This window comes from Gymnoscopelus microlampas (genome assembly GCF_963454915.1).
Source record: "Gymnoscopelus microlampas genome assembly, chromosome: 3".
NCBI classification, from domain to species: domain Eukaryota; kingdom Metazoa; phylum Chordata; class Actinopteri; order Myctophiformes; family Myctophidae; genus Gymnoscopelus; species Gymnoscopelus microlampas.
The window spans coordinates 46273879-46287572 of NC_139940.1; positions in this window are offsets into that span (position 1 = coordinate 46273879).

A 13694-nucleotide genomic window follows, 5' to 3' on the forward strand; every position below is an offset into this window, starting at 1 on the left:
AGCAGGGCCACAGGTTGGATGTTGTTGGGGAAAGTTCTCCCAGACAGACCCCTACATCTGCATCCTCTTACTGGGCTGGACACATGGAGAGGTCTGTTGTGAACGTTGTATTTTGCTTCTTAGGATGGTGATGAAAACATTTATACTCCCTCAGGCAAATTAATTTTTTCTTAAAGTTTTTCAAGGCACATGTCTGCTCTTAAAGTCAGATTAGAACAGACAGCAGCTCAGAGTGCAACAGTGAAGACCACTGTAGGACAACACACATATTGGACAATGTGAGTAAGATAACATTTGAACATAATACATATAATACATTATATTGTAATGATAATATAATATACATTATTAGAATCAGTGATGGACAAAGTAACCCAGGTACTTGAGTCAAAGTATAGATACTGCTGATCTTCAATTAATACTCAAAAGTCAACTTCAAGTTAAGGTTACTCTGTCACATGTTTATTTTAATTAAGTTACTGGAGTACTTGCTTATACAAATTACAGTAAATATACAAAGTATATATATACCAATACATTGCTGTATTGTTTACATAATGCACTTAGAGAACATTGTAACTGTAAATAAAAAGGACACATTTTTTTATTGAAATAAAATGTGAAGGTTAGGGTATTTTAATAAACATGTACGATAAAGCTATAGTTTGGAATGTACTGTATACAAATCAACAACAGCTGTCCTGTCAAGTTATGTCTGCGTGTGTGTGTGTGTGTGTGTGTGTGTGTGTGTGTGTGTGTGTGTGTGTGTGTGTGTGTGTGTGTGTGTGTGTGTGTGTGTGTGTGTGTGTGTGTGTGTGTGTGTGTGTGTGAGAGAGGGAGGGAGTGAAATTACATGAGGTTTGTAACTTTAGTATGCTCTATTTCAGTGGTTCTCAACCTTTAAAGCCTGCGAACCCCCAAAATAATCCCCTCCACCCCGACCCTGACAATCACTTGGAATTGTAGGAGTTGAGACATTCAATTTAGTTTTGATTCGGTTCCACAGATGAATATTGTGAAAATAGCAAGCTACTAATCTACAAGCTCACAACGCCTCGCAACGTGAGGTGTTGTGAGCTTGAAGATCTGCTATCTTCAATTTTTTTTGCCACTATCTTTATTATTATTTGACAATTTGTCCAATGTTTGACCAGTTTTTATAGTATAGTTTGTTGGTTACTTTTGATGCAGTAATGGTCTTTTTATTTTCTTTCTTAAAAAAAAAAAGTAATTAAAAAGGTCTTAAAAGTCCTTAAATTGTCACTTTGCTGTCATCTGGGGACCCCCCCAAAATCATGTGGGGACCTCCCTGGGGGTCCCGGCCGACCCACAGGTTGAGAACCACTGCTCTATTTGACAATAACTGAGCCATAGCTGGGTTTGATTGATTGATGTACTTTATTTAGTAAGACATGAGAACAGTACATGGCAGTACATAACAGTACATGGAAGTACAAATTCGCAATACAAGGTCTACTAAACTGGATAGCTCAGTTAAGCACGTAGCTTGTTTAAGATGAGATCCCCATGCACACAAATCATGTTGACATATAAGAGACAGACAGATATACACACTATACAGAATGTCATACAATCAGTTTACAGGTTACTGGTATGAAGTATGAAGGGTGAAAAATATGTACAAAAAAGAAAGAGAGGGGGGGGGGGTAGGTTAGGTTAGGACATGGGGTAGGTTAGGACTTGGACAGGGGCCATTTTTGAATTGCAGCCTCCTGAAGGTGTATCTTTAGGGCATTTTTGAAAGTAAGTAGGGTTTTACACTCCTTTACTCCTTTTGGTAGGGCATTCCACATTTTAGATGAATAGCATGAGAAAGAGTTCATTCCCTTTGTTGTGCCAAATCTGGGTTGAACATGGTTTGTGGAGCTGCCTCTGGTGTTATGATCATGGACTTGATTAACATTTTGGAAGTATTTTGACAAATACAGGGGGATCCCAATGTTGTGGTGTATCTTAAAGACCAGGCCCATAGCAAGTTGCTGTACTCTGTCCTCAACCCTAAGCCATCCAAGCCTAGCAAAATGGGCATGGGTTAGATGGGTTTTGAAATTGAGGCCAAGAAGTAGCCTTACAAGTTTGTTTTGGGATGTTTGGAGCCTTGTTTTTAGGGCCTTGGAGGTGTTGTGATACCATGAAGTGCATGCATAATCATAATGACCTTGTATGAGGGCCCCTACAAGAATCTTCAGAGTATTCTTACTGACAGCCTCCACATCCTCCGTGTTATTTTGTGGACCTTTTTGATCGTCTTTTCAGCGTTTTTGTCACCTGAGAGGTTTGCCTCCAAGATGGAACCCAGGTAGGTAATTTCCTCCTTTCTTGTGATAACATTTTCACCCACTTTGATCGTGAACAGGCTGTCTGGGAAACAGAGGGTCCCCAGTTTGCATCCTGGTCCTCCTGGTCTATGTGTCGAAGTGTCCCTGAGCAAGACACTTAACCTCCCTGGGTGCTGGCCCCGTAGCACCCACTGCTCTGATCTATATGCAGTGGGTGAGTAACGACAACCTTTCTAGAAGAGTCAAAAGAACAAAATGTATCTTGTAGTGAAGTGAAAGTCATAATCATCCTCCACCCCTCAAAAAACTACTCAAGTACAGTGCAGATTCAGAAAAAGATTTTGCTGCACAATACTCAAGTAAATATACTTTACAATTATCCACCACTGATTTGTATTTTGTCTTTTACTTTTTTGTGTTGTTTCTTGATATTTATGGCAATCCAGTCGGATCAGAGAGGGTTAAGTAGGATGGAGGAGTCAGGGAGGAGATGCAGGAGGAGAAAGGAGGTGAACATGGTGTCAGACAGTCTCACAGACCAAGGCTCTGGTTCACAGGAGGCTACAGGAGATCAAGGTACATTAACACACTTACAGTGTTTCTCTGTCTTCTCATATTATCATTACTACAGCAGCTTGTCACAAAATATTTAAAGTAGTTGTACAAATGGTTACAGGGAACACGCCACCATGTTGGAACAATGCTAATAGAAAGAAACATTATGAACGTTAAGAGCCTGTTGTTCCTCCTTATGTTTTACGTTATTTCTCATTTCAATTGCATGTTGTAAGGTTTAGACATGTTCAACTACATTATTTTACAGCATACCTTTCTGCAGAAATAGAAGATGAGGGGGGTTCTGAGTCAATTGCATTCCATTGTTCTTTGAAATGAAACATTGAAGCTGATCATTAAAGTTGAACTCTATTGTATTAATATCCTCCAGTTGTCCAGAGAGACCTCATCATCCAGAGAGACATGGTCAGAGTGCTTGCAGTGTGTCTTATGCTGCTGTGTGTTCTACCAGGAGTGAGAACCACAGACATGGCCATGGACTGTGAGTACCAGGGGTCAAAGGTCAAATGGACAAATTGTCAAATTTGGCCGCCCCATACATCCCCTATGCCCCCCACAGCCCCGATACCCATTCTCATCCCATTCCTACCTGAAAGCTCCCCATGCCAACTTCCCATTTTGTTTCCTCAAAGCTCATGACCACAGTTGCTTGACCTTATCATGAACAGTAGCAACAACTGTGTTTATTGTCACTTTCTGGTTCTTTACAGATAATTCAGACAATAACCAGAACAACTGCGACAACCTTACCCTGGAGAGAGACCATCTATACACCAAATACATCAACCTGATCCTGGAGCGAGACCAACTATACACGGAGAGAGAGCAGCTAGAGGCCCACCTGATCCTGCAGAGAGACCAGCTATACACCAAGTACAACAACCTGATTGTGGAGAGAGACCAATTGCAAAGGGAAGTAAACCAGCTTAAGAGAAAGATAGCTGGTGAGAGAGGTTACAAACATTTATGTTACCCATTTCCGCCACACAAAATTTGCCACCATTTTGCATTTTCTTCAAAACACACTTTTTGTTTTCTGCTCCTACAGATTTTGTCAAAACTCTTGAATCGTTACACAAAACTCTGACTCTTCAGTCACATTTGTCATATTATATTCCAATTGGCTTGCAAAGTTGTCCAATCTGCCCCAAATTGTAATCACACTTTGAAGGGCCTCTTAACAATGCAGAGCCAAACGCAATTTCACTTCCACCCAATGGGTAAAAGAAATTAGGCACAAGAAATTAGGCACAAATGCTCTTGTGCATCATGTAATAATGACTGCCAAACAGGTGGGCGGGGTATGTTGAGGGGCTTCTGTACGCACCTCCAAACCCGCTTTCACTTCTGTCTATAGGGGGCATCACAAATGCGTACAGTTGCACCATCTGCCGGACAAACTCTATTTAGTTTGACCCTCTAATACAGTAGTACATCCATGTTGTGATTACTATTAATAAAGCACTTGACCCATTTTCAACCTTATCTTATCGCATATAATGGGTCGGACTCCTCACTAATGATAAGTAGGGGTGTGCCGATATATCGTCCCGCGATATATCGCGATACGTTTTCGCGACGATATGTATCGTTTTGGGGGAAAAAAATATCGTTTTTGAAAAAAAAAAAAAAAACATTTTTTTTTTTTTTTTTTTTTTTTTTACAATCATAATAATCAGGCATGCAAACGGCCCCGAAGTGAAAAGAGTGACAACATGTTTTTTTTTCGGGTCAGGTGTCATACTATTTGGATTCAAAACGGCTATTGTAGCTGAAAAGCTACAAATTTGCATGTCTGAATAATGCAAAAACAGAATTATTTGTTTGCATTTTCTTTTTTTCTCCTCCATATATTTTCATAATAAAAAAAGTGCGTATCGTATCGTATCGAAATCGTATCGAAGTTGTGAGCCAAATATCGTATCGTATCGTTTCGTGAAATTAGTGTATCGGCACACCCCTAATGATAAGACGGCACAATTTCAGTCTACTCACTCTGCATCTCATTGGTGGGCTATGGGCAGTTCAGAAACCAATGACATCATCGACAGGAATATCAATCTAATATCATCTAATAGAAATGATCAAACCTGCCACACACACGCACGCACGCACGCACACAGTTTTATATATACAGTATTATATAAAACTCCTGTTTGATATTTAGACAAGTCGTGTCCCAGTGGATGGCAGAAGTTTGGATGCAGCTGTTATTACACATCTACTGAATTTAAAACTTGGGAGGAAAGTAGAGAACAATGTATGGAGACAGGAGCAGATCTGCTGATCATTAACAGTAAAGAAGAACAGGTTAGTGTATCTGCGCGTGTGTGCGTGCGTGCGTGCGTGCGCACATGTGTGTGTGTGTGTGTGTGTGTGTGTGTGTGTGTGTGTGTGTGTGTGTGTGTGTGTGTGTGTGGGGGGGTGTGTAGGCCTATGTGAGTGTGAGTGAGTGTGTGTGTGTGTGTGTGTGTGTGTGTGTGTGTGTGTGTGTGTGTGTGTGTGTGTGTGTGTGTGTGTGTGTGTGTGTGTGTGTGTGTGTGTGTGTGTGTGTGTGTGTGTGTGTGTGACATTCAATGTTGCATGTGATGTCATTCTGTGAGTGAAAAGTGAACATATCAGAGACAATTAATTATGGTTCAATCATGTACAAATGATCAGGAATTCATCAGAGGATTGAACCCAGGGGATCATTATGCATCATCATGGATTGGTGTGAAAATGACTGAGGGTAAATGGACATGGGTGGATGGAACACCACTGACAACACAGTGAGACATTTTACATGTTCTGTAATACTATCAAAGTAACTCTATGTGAGTGACTGAGTGGATGCGGTTTGAAATACATCATGTTTTACTATTGTTGGACAGTAACTACATAGTTACTAAGTCATTTATTACTGTAATATTATATTACTTTCCTCAATGACTAGTGTAACATTTTAAAATGACCAAAGCAGTAATAATATTACAGTTATTAATCATCAGTTATTAATCAATCAATAGTTACTAAATTGCAATGAATTTGTATTTGACTGCCTATAATTTAAACATCATAGACTATGATGTATAAATTATTATATTATTATAGTAGGAGGTTGTCACATGCAAAAAAAGGAACAGATCAACAAGCTACTGTATCAACATACAGCAATGTGACACATTTTTAGCTCTTATTTTTATGCATGCACCATCTGGCAACATTATGACATAACAGGGGTCCAGAGTGTACCAACTTTAGTCTCTCAAGCCAGACCAATTGTTAAATGCTTCCGTCATACAGTCTGTACCATGGAAGCACTGAAATCTAAGTGGATTTTCCACCTCCCGCCCTTCTGTCTCGTCTTTGCAGTCGCGCAATTTGTAAATCAAGCATATATGTACAGTATATATTGAAGAATATATAGCTTGCTGCTTAGCAGAAACTGAAAATATCTATTCTAAAGATATTTTAGAATATATTTTCATTAAAAAAATGGCGAACAGATGACAGCTTCCTTTCTCAGCTTTCGGGAGTTGTAGTTCCAGAACTAAAGGAGCATTCGGAGCATGCGAGACTAGGGCCACGTTTAGACGACAACGGTCTCTAGAGAAGACGGCAAAGTGCCGTTGCGTTCTCACTTTTTACTCTGAGTTTACACGGAGATGCAACAGTGATTGAAAACGCGTGCATGCCAGGTGGAGGTGACACACTGCCAGTAGGCGGCTGCAGTTATGGAAAAAAAGCACCTAACCCAAAACTAATTGCAACAAAACGTTTTTCAACTGTTTCTTGCAGTATTAGGTGTCCTTAATAACATACTCAAAGTTTACCAAAGTTTGAGCACTGGAAAGGTGTTATTTTCAAGATGGCGTCCAAGATGGCCAAAAAATCTTTAAAATAACCTAACTCCTTCATTATTTATCCTAGACAAGTACTTTTTGTGTCTTACCCTATGTTTTGGGGGCCTAGAAATCCACTGGAATTGTCCAAATTGCAGAGATACAATTAGATAATTGTGAAATCCAATATTTTGTTTGTGACTCTATTAAAACCCTCTGAAATGGTCACCCGTTTCAAGTTAACTAAACTAATTATGCAATAAACTAGTTATATTTTTTTTTACTGGAACAAGGCTTCAAGATATCCTTAAAACACAAGTCACAATTTTCATTTTTGTCAATTTTGTCATTCAGAAGGTGCATGGCAGAGAAAGAGAATATTGTCAGTTGATATAGTATTGCATGCAATATTGAAAGGTTTTGGATAGCTCTGTGGATCAAATGTGAATCAAAGTGTCATCTTGTAGACACAAGATTTTGAAAAACAATAAATAGATTTTTGAAGAACTTTTTAACACATTAGGAAGGCAATCAGTGTGAGTAAAGAGGGGTGGGGGTGGCTACGGAGGTTAGTGAAGAGCTGTCAAAACCCATGTCTCTACTGGGGGCCTAGGCAGAGGTGAGTATGCGGGGTAGGTGTTGTGTGAGGAGGTAAAAGGGGGTCTGGTGTAGAGTTTAGAGGGCCTAGGGTTCCCCTCAGGTGGGTGGAGGGGAGTATGGGGAGTGGGGGTCACTGGATTGCTCCCTGGGCACTTGGAGCACAGAAGAGCAAAGTTATAGGAGCCAAGGAGACCCTGAGCTTCTCTCCCCCATGTCCGAGGTGCAAAACCTCCAACAGTTGGCTCAGACATGTTAAAGCTATAGTGGGGCACTTGGGAGCTCAGGACGAGTGCTCATATGCAGTTAAAGAGAATGGGGCTTGTCGGCCCCTGTGGTGGTAGTTCTTAGACCTCCACGTTGTGCATCGCGATAGCCAAATTCCAATATTCAAGTGTCCATCATCAAGTCCTCCACTCCCGCCTTAGCCCTGCCTCGGAGGCAGGAGGTGAGGAAGCAAGGAGCGTAATTTTTAAGTGACAGCAATTATGACGTGTCACACAGTTGGATTGCTGGACTATTTCGGAGCTCGGAGGGCTGTCATGTGGAGGAGGAGAAATTATATGCCACCACGCATTTCAACAAAGACAGTTCCGCAAACGATACATGAAAAATATACAGTACTTGTATCTTGCCATATTTCACTCCAAGTGGCTTAGGGAGCCTGCGCTCACCTGGTTCTGCAGCAAGTCCAAAAGCAAATTAGCATTTGGGATGCAAACAATTTCTAAGTCACGCTGGAGGACGGAGTGAGGAGGAGGCAGAAATTAAGCTTATGCGTTAGGCTGAGAGGAGCGTCCCTATGTCGCCTGGCTCACTGGATAGTCCCACTGGTCCCAAGTGGACCTCCATGCTGGCTCCTATGCCCTATGGCACTCGTGAGTGGCCATAGTTAGTGAGGAGGGACCCCCCATAGTGGTGGTTGTAAGACCATGTGGTGCATGACTGTGTGTCAGGCAGACAGGGGTGTCCCTATGTCGGACTGGCTCACAGGAGAGTCGGTGACTTAGTGACTTATCATTATGGCTCAGAGCGTCCTTTCTCCTCTCCAGAACAAAAAAAAATAGTCTAACATTAGGTGTATACAGAAAGCAATGCTTGTTTGTTGGATAGCAGCAGGGACACAGCGTGGAGGTCGGTTAGATCGGGATTCTATGGGAGATTGGAGCCCAGGGCGTCATGGGCTGTCTCCTATGCCTTCTTGATGTTAAAATTATCCAGAAAAAAAGATCAAGGTTCAAGGTTATTGCTATAGCAGTACCAATCACAAAATAAAAGACATGTGAAATGAATTTTGCACAAAAACCTCACACAACTACTACAATCTCAGGAATAAGAAGATGTCTGTGACGAGCAAATCTGAACCCTCTCCGCACCACACTCCTCCACCACCCCTGCCTAGACACCCAAGACAGCAGACACTAGATACATGTTGTGATAGCTCTGTACTGTCTTGCACATCCTCTCCAGGCCCATAAGGGGCCATTTCTCTCCACTGTAATATTTGAGAATTTGGCCAATTTGTTATTAAAAAGGTCTTAAGAGTGATTAAGTTGTCACTTTGGAAATGTGCAGATACACTGTATACACTTATATAGTATGTTGGTTTGTTTACTGTTGAGTGGGAAAACAATGATGCATATTAAGCTAATGATCTGGGGGGGGGGGGGGGGGGGGGGCTGACCTCCAGTTTGGGAACCACTGCCCTAGGGGACTAGGATTATTATTTATTTTTTTGGCAGACACCTTTACAAACAAAATAGTGAAGAAACTTCTCTGTAAGGAATTTCTTCCAAGATTTGTGTAACATTCCCAGTCTGTGAGTTACAGCCATGTTTTTACAAATGTCACAGTACCACCCAATAATAATGAATTTATTCCTTATTGTTATCAAAAGAAATCTCCTGAAAGCTTCAACAGTGAATTCATGTATAGGTGATGAATTCACCAATCCTGGGCATTATGGCACGTAGAAAAGGGAGAAATGTCCAATTACATTGTTAAATATGCTTATAACCATGCTTATAACCAATTGCTTTATAATTCTATACTTGTAATCACTTGAATATAATTTATATTATGCTAATTAGATCCAAGATCACCAAAACCTGGGGTTAGGCACAAAAATTACTTGTCTAGAATGAATAATACAGGAGTAATGGTATTTTAAGGATCTGACGGCGGCCATTTTGAAAATCGGACCTTTCTAGTGGTCCGATTTTGGTAAACTTTTGATATGTTATTAAGTACACCTGATATTACAATAAACCATTGAGAAACCTTTTGTTGCAATTTTTTTGGGGTCAAATCATAACTGCAGCCGCCTACAGATAGACCAGTAACGCATGCGTAGAACAACTTCTGTTCTACTTCCCATCACAGCTGTTTGTTTGGTTGCCATGTCCTTTGGAATTGTTTCTAATGTGTAGTTGCTTATTTGGGCTTGTTTCCTAATGTTGTTTAAACCAGTGGTTCTCAAATTAATATGAATATTTCCACAGACCATCTGAAAATATTTTGTGCCAGGGACCCCCATACAAGATTTGTGTTGTTACAATGTTTAAAATGTTTTCCAAAATTACCTCTTTTTATTTTCTTTTTTGAAAATAGCAGATCTACAAGCTCACATGCGCCGCGTTGTGAGCTTGTAGATAGGATATTTTCAAATAGCCGTAGCCTAGTCGCTTCTTTTGGGCTTGTTTTCATTGACCTGGTTGCGTATTTCTCTCGCAGAATCTGGCAACACTGGTTAACTCCGTATTTCATGTTTACACCGAGACGCGAGTCGGAGCGTTTTCAAAGATTTCCACTCTGGAAGGGGGTTTCACTTTATTGCGTTTTCAACCCCCGATAACGCCGTTGCCGTCTAATGGACGGCACATCTGATATTTATTTTGTCGTTTTCTCTAGAGACCGTTGTCGTCTAAACGTAGCCTAAGTGCAGACTCACCCAAAAATCTGTCCTGTGCATGTTCATTGATCACTAGCCTGGTAACCCCCCCCTGGAAATCGCTTTTACCAGGCTAATTGGTCGCACCAGTGCACCTACTTGTGTGAGAATGTGTGGGTGCACCTAAATTATATGTCGGTGCACCTGTATGAAAACGTGAGGTACACCAGAGCAACCAACTAAAAAGTTATTAACTTTAAAGGAGTAACAAGTAACAGCTCATTACTCTGCATGAGTAGCTTTCCCAACACTGTTGTTTACTGTGCAGGTACTGGGGCAGTGAATGGCCTCGTGATGAAGAAGACAGGAACTGTGCAGCTTACAGCCGCTGGGATGGAGGATGGAGCAATTGGTCATGTTTATATGAAGCCTTCTGGATCTGTGAGAAGATATATTTATCTTAACTTCACTGGTAAAACTGCTGCTTAGTGCTTTGCTTTGTCAAGTTTGTCAGGGACCGAGTTGGTCGGAAGGAGAGACACAGGGAAAACTTTGTTGGTTTTAAAACATTGTTCTCTTTTTTTCTTTCTTTTTCTTTCTTTTCTTTTTTTCGTTGTTGCAAATAAATGGTTTAACAAAACAATTGTGCTCAACACAAAGGAAATTAAACTAAATAACTAAACAGAAAAACGGGACTGAACAACACAACTGAACTGAAAACTGAACTAACCAGATTGACACAGGAGGTGGACATATATAGGGACGGGTCAGACCACTGTTAACACAAAAGGGGGAAAAGACAAAGACTACCATTGAAACACAAAGTCAAAACCCCTGCCCCACCCCATGGTACAGAGGGACTGTGGTGCAGTCCAATTTATCCAGAATAGCTGTAGATCTGGAGCAGCTGATCCCTATTGCTTTGGCCAGCCCATCATGTTCATGTATGTCAGTCAGCCAGCAGAAAGCAGAAGAAACTCATAAATAAACTCATAGAAAACAAGTAAACAATAAATTATGTCATTATGTTCAACTGGGTAATAATGAACAACTGAAAATAAACACACTAAATATATAAAGCAAAAGGAAGATTACCATACATTATAGTCTCTATGTGTGGCTGCTGAGTCAGGCATCACAAAGTTAAACAGTGGTAATGAGTAGTGAAACTTGGAAAAACTCAAACAATTCATTGCACAGAAGGAGAAACTGAGGTACCCATAATTACATTGAAGCCCCATACTTCATTGACACATTGTGAGCTTGTAGATTGGCTAGTTTGGCTGAATGTTCGTGTTATCGTCTATTATGACATGCCCATTACAGGGACGCTAGGGCTCAGATTGTTAATATGAACCATTATAAAACAATATATTTTGTTACTTTTGTGGTTCTGTCAAGGATTAACAAGGTGATTTCAATTCAATGACCATCAAGTTATGTTACAAAATACAAGTTATACATTTTATTATTCAATCAACACTGCAGTTCTTATGTTGTCAATACAACAGATGAAAGGAAGTGGGAAGATGTATTTTTAAAAGCTGTTTCCTGTGTTACTGACCACATCCCATACCCATGTTTTGATTATTTCTGATGTCAGTCAACAATCAATGATCAATCCCTGATGAAGACCTTTTGTTTAGTCTAAACATTTGTTTCTTAATAAATGTATCTTTTGCATCCTGGCAACGAGCCTTGCTGCGTCTTTTTTCCTTTTCACTGACCACATACTACCCATGTTTTCATTATTTCTCATCATAAATTAAATTTAGAAGGAAAATAGGGCTACGGGTGCAACCCAATAAATATTCATCCTGTCAAAACAGACACCTTCAATAAAGACAGTAGTCTCTCTCTACAGTCAATTATTTTCTCCACTAATGCATAAGACAAGAGGCTGGCTTATTTGTAGGCCTATCGTATGCTGCTTATCATCGTCATGTACAATACCACAGTGTCACCACTATTATCAATGTTATCTGTGTTTAGATAATAATAATAATAATAAACAAGGGGTGGCAGTGGCTCAGGGGTAGAGAGGCCGGAGCGATTTGGATAAAATCGATATATAAATGCACCATTTATAATAATAGGTTGATTCCGTACCAAGTCAAATCATTTGTTCCTCAGCTAGCCTAGTGTACGTGTATAAAGGACTGCCACTAAGGCACTAAGGCAGTGTCAGTGCGTTTAACAGTGAGCCAGGCTTTGTTTGTTTGAAAAGAATCAGAATCAGTTTTATTTGTCACAGCACAGGTTCGCAGGTGTAAAGAGGTGGGTGAAAATATGTTTATTTTTTTCTGGCACGCTCCATCGTTTTGTATTATTCCGGGAGAAGAGAGAGGACAGAGGTAGAGTGAGAGCCAAGGCAAAGAGATAGAAACAGGTTAAATTAAACAAAAAAGATCAGGGGTCATCAATGTGTCTGTGGCAAGACTTGTCCTGTACATGTTTGATGAAAAAATAACTTTTCGCCCCTACTGTATGTCCGTATGTCTGAAGCAACAATAAAGTTTAACGAAAAATGTCCATCATAAGCCGACATGGCGATGCCCCCTGATAAAGATATAGGTTACAGATTGCCAGTGGTGTAAAGTAACTAAGTACATTTACCCAGTAAATTGTTTTGGTATTTTTTACTTATATTGTACTTTTACTCCACTACAATTATTTGAAAACTTTAGTTACTACTAGTTACTTTGTCGATTTGGATTATTATTACAAAACATACATTAGCCCTATATACATTTCGGCCATTTGAAATTAGCCACGCATTGTGAGCATTGTGAGCTCTACTGCATTGTGATCGGTTATTTTCAAAAGAGTTTCATACATTTGAAAAATGTAAATGGCACATTCTGCATAATGAGTACTTCCTACTTTTGGTACTTTAAGCACATTGTTATACCAATACTTTTGTACTTTTACTTGAAACAGAGTATTTCTACATTGCAGTATTGATACTTTATATTGATACTTATTAATACTGAAGGATATCCTTATCCTTATCCTTATCCTTATTTTTACTTAAGTAAAACATTTGAGTACTTTTTACACCACTGAAACCAAGTACCAAGAACTTGTCCAGGACTGCCGGGACAAGGGGTGGACAGCATGGCTAATAACAGTGGAACAGGGGTCTGAGTAGATAGAAACGTAGAGAGAGAGAGAGAGAGAGAGAGAGAGAGAGAGAGAGAGAGAGAGAGAGAGAGAGAGAGAGAGAGAGAGAGGACCTATGAAAGTCTTATTAAAAGTCTTATTGCATGTGCATTTTGCACGCATATTCACGTCATGTACTTTCTGTACCATGAAATTATAAACCGGTTTCTGCACATACCTAGGGATGTATGCAGCACTCCTTAGATTATCTGGAATGTACCCTTCTAACAATACAGGTCGAGTTATTTGCATATTGAAACGGATTTGAAAAGTCAAACATGTCAAGCCTCTGACGTTTTTACATATAGTTCATCATGCAACACGTGTGTGTGTTCCGCCCACAGA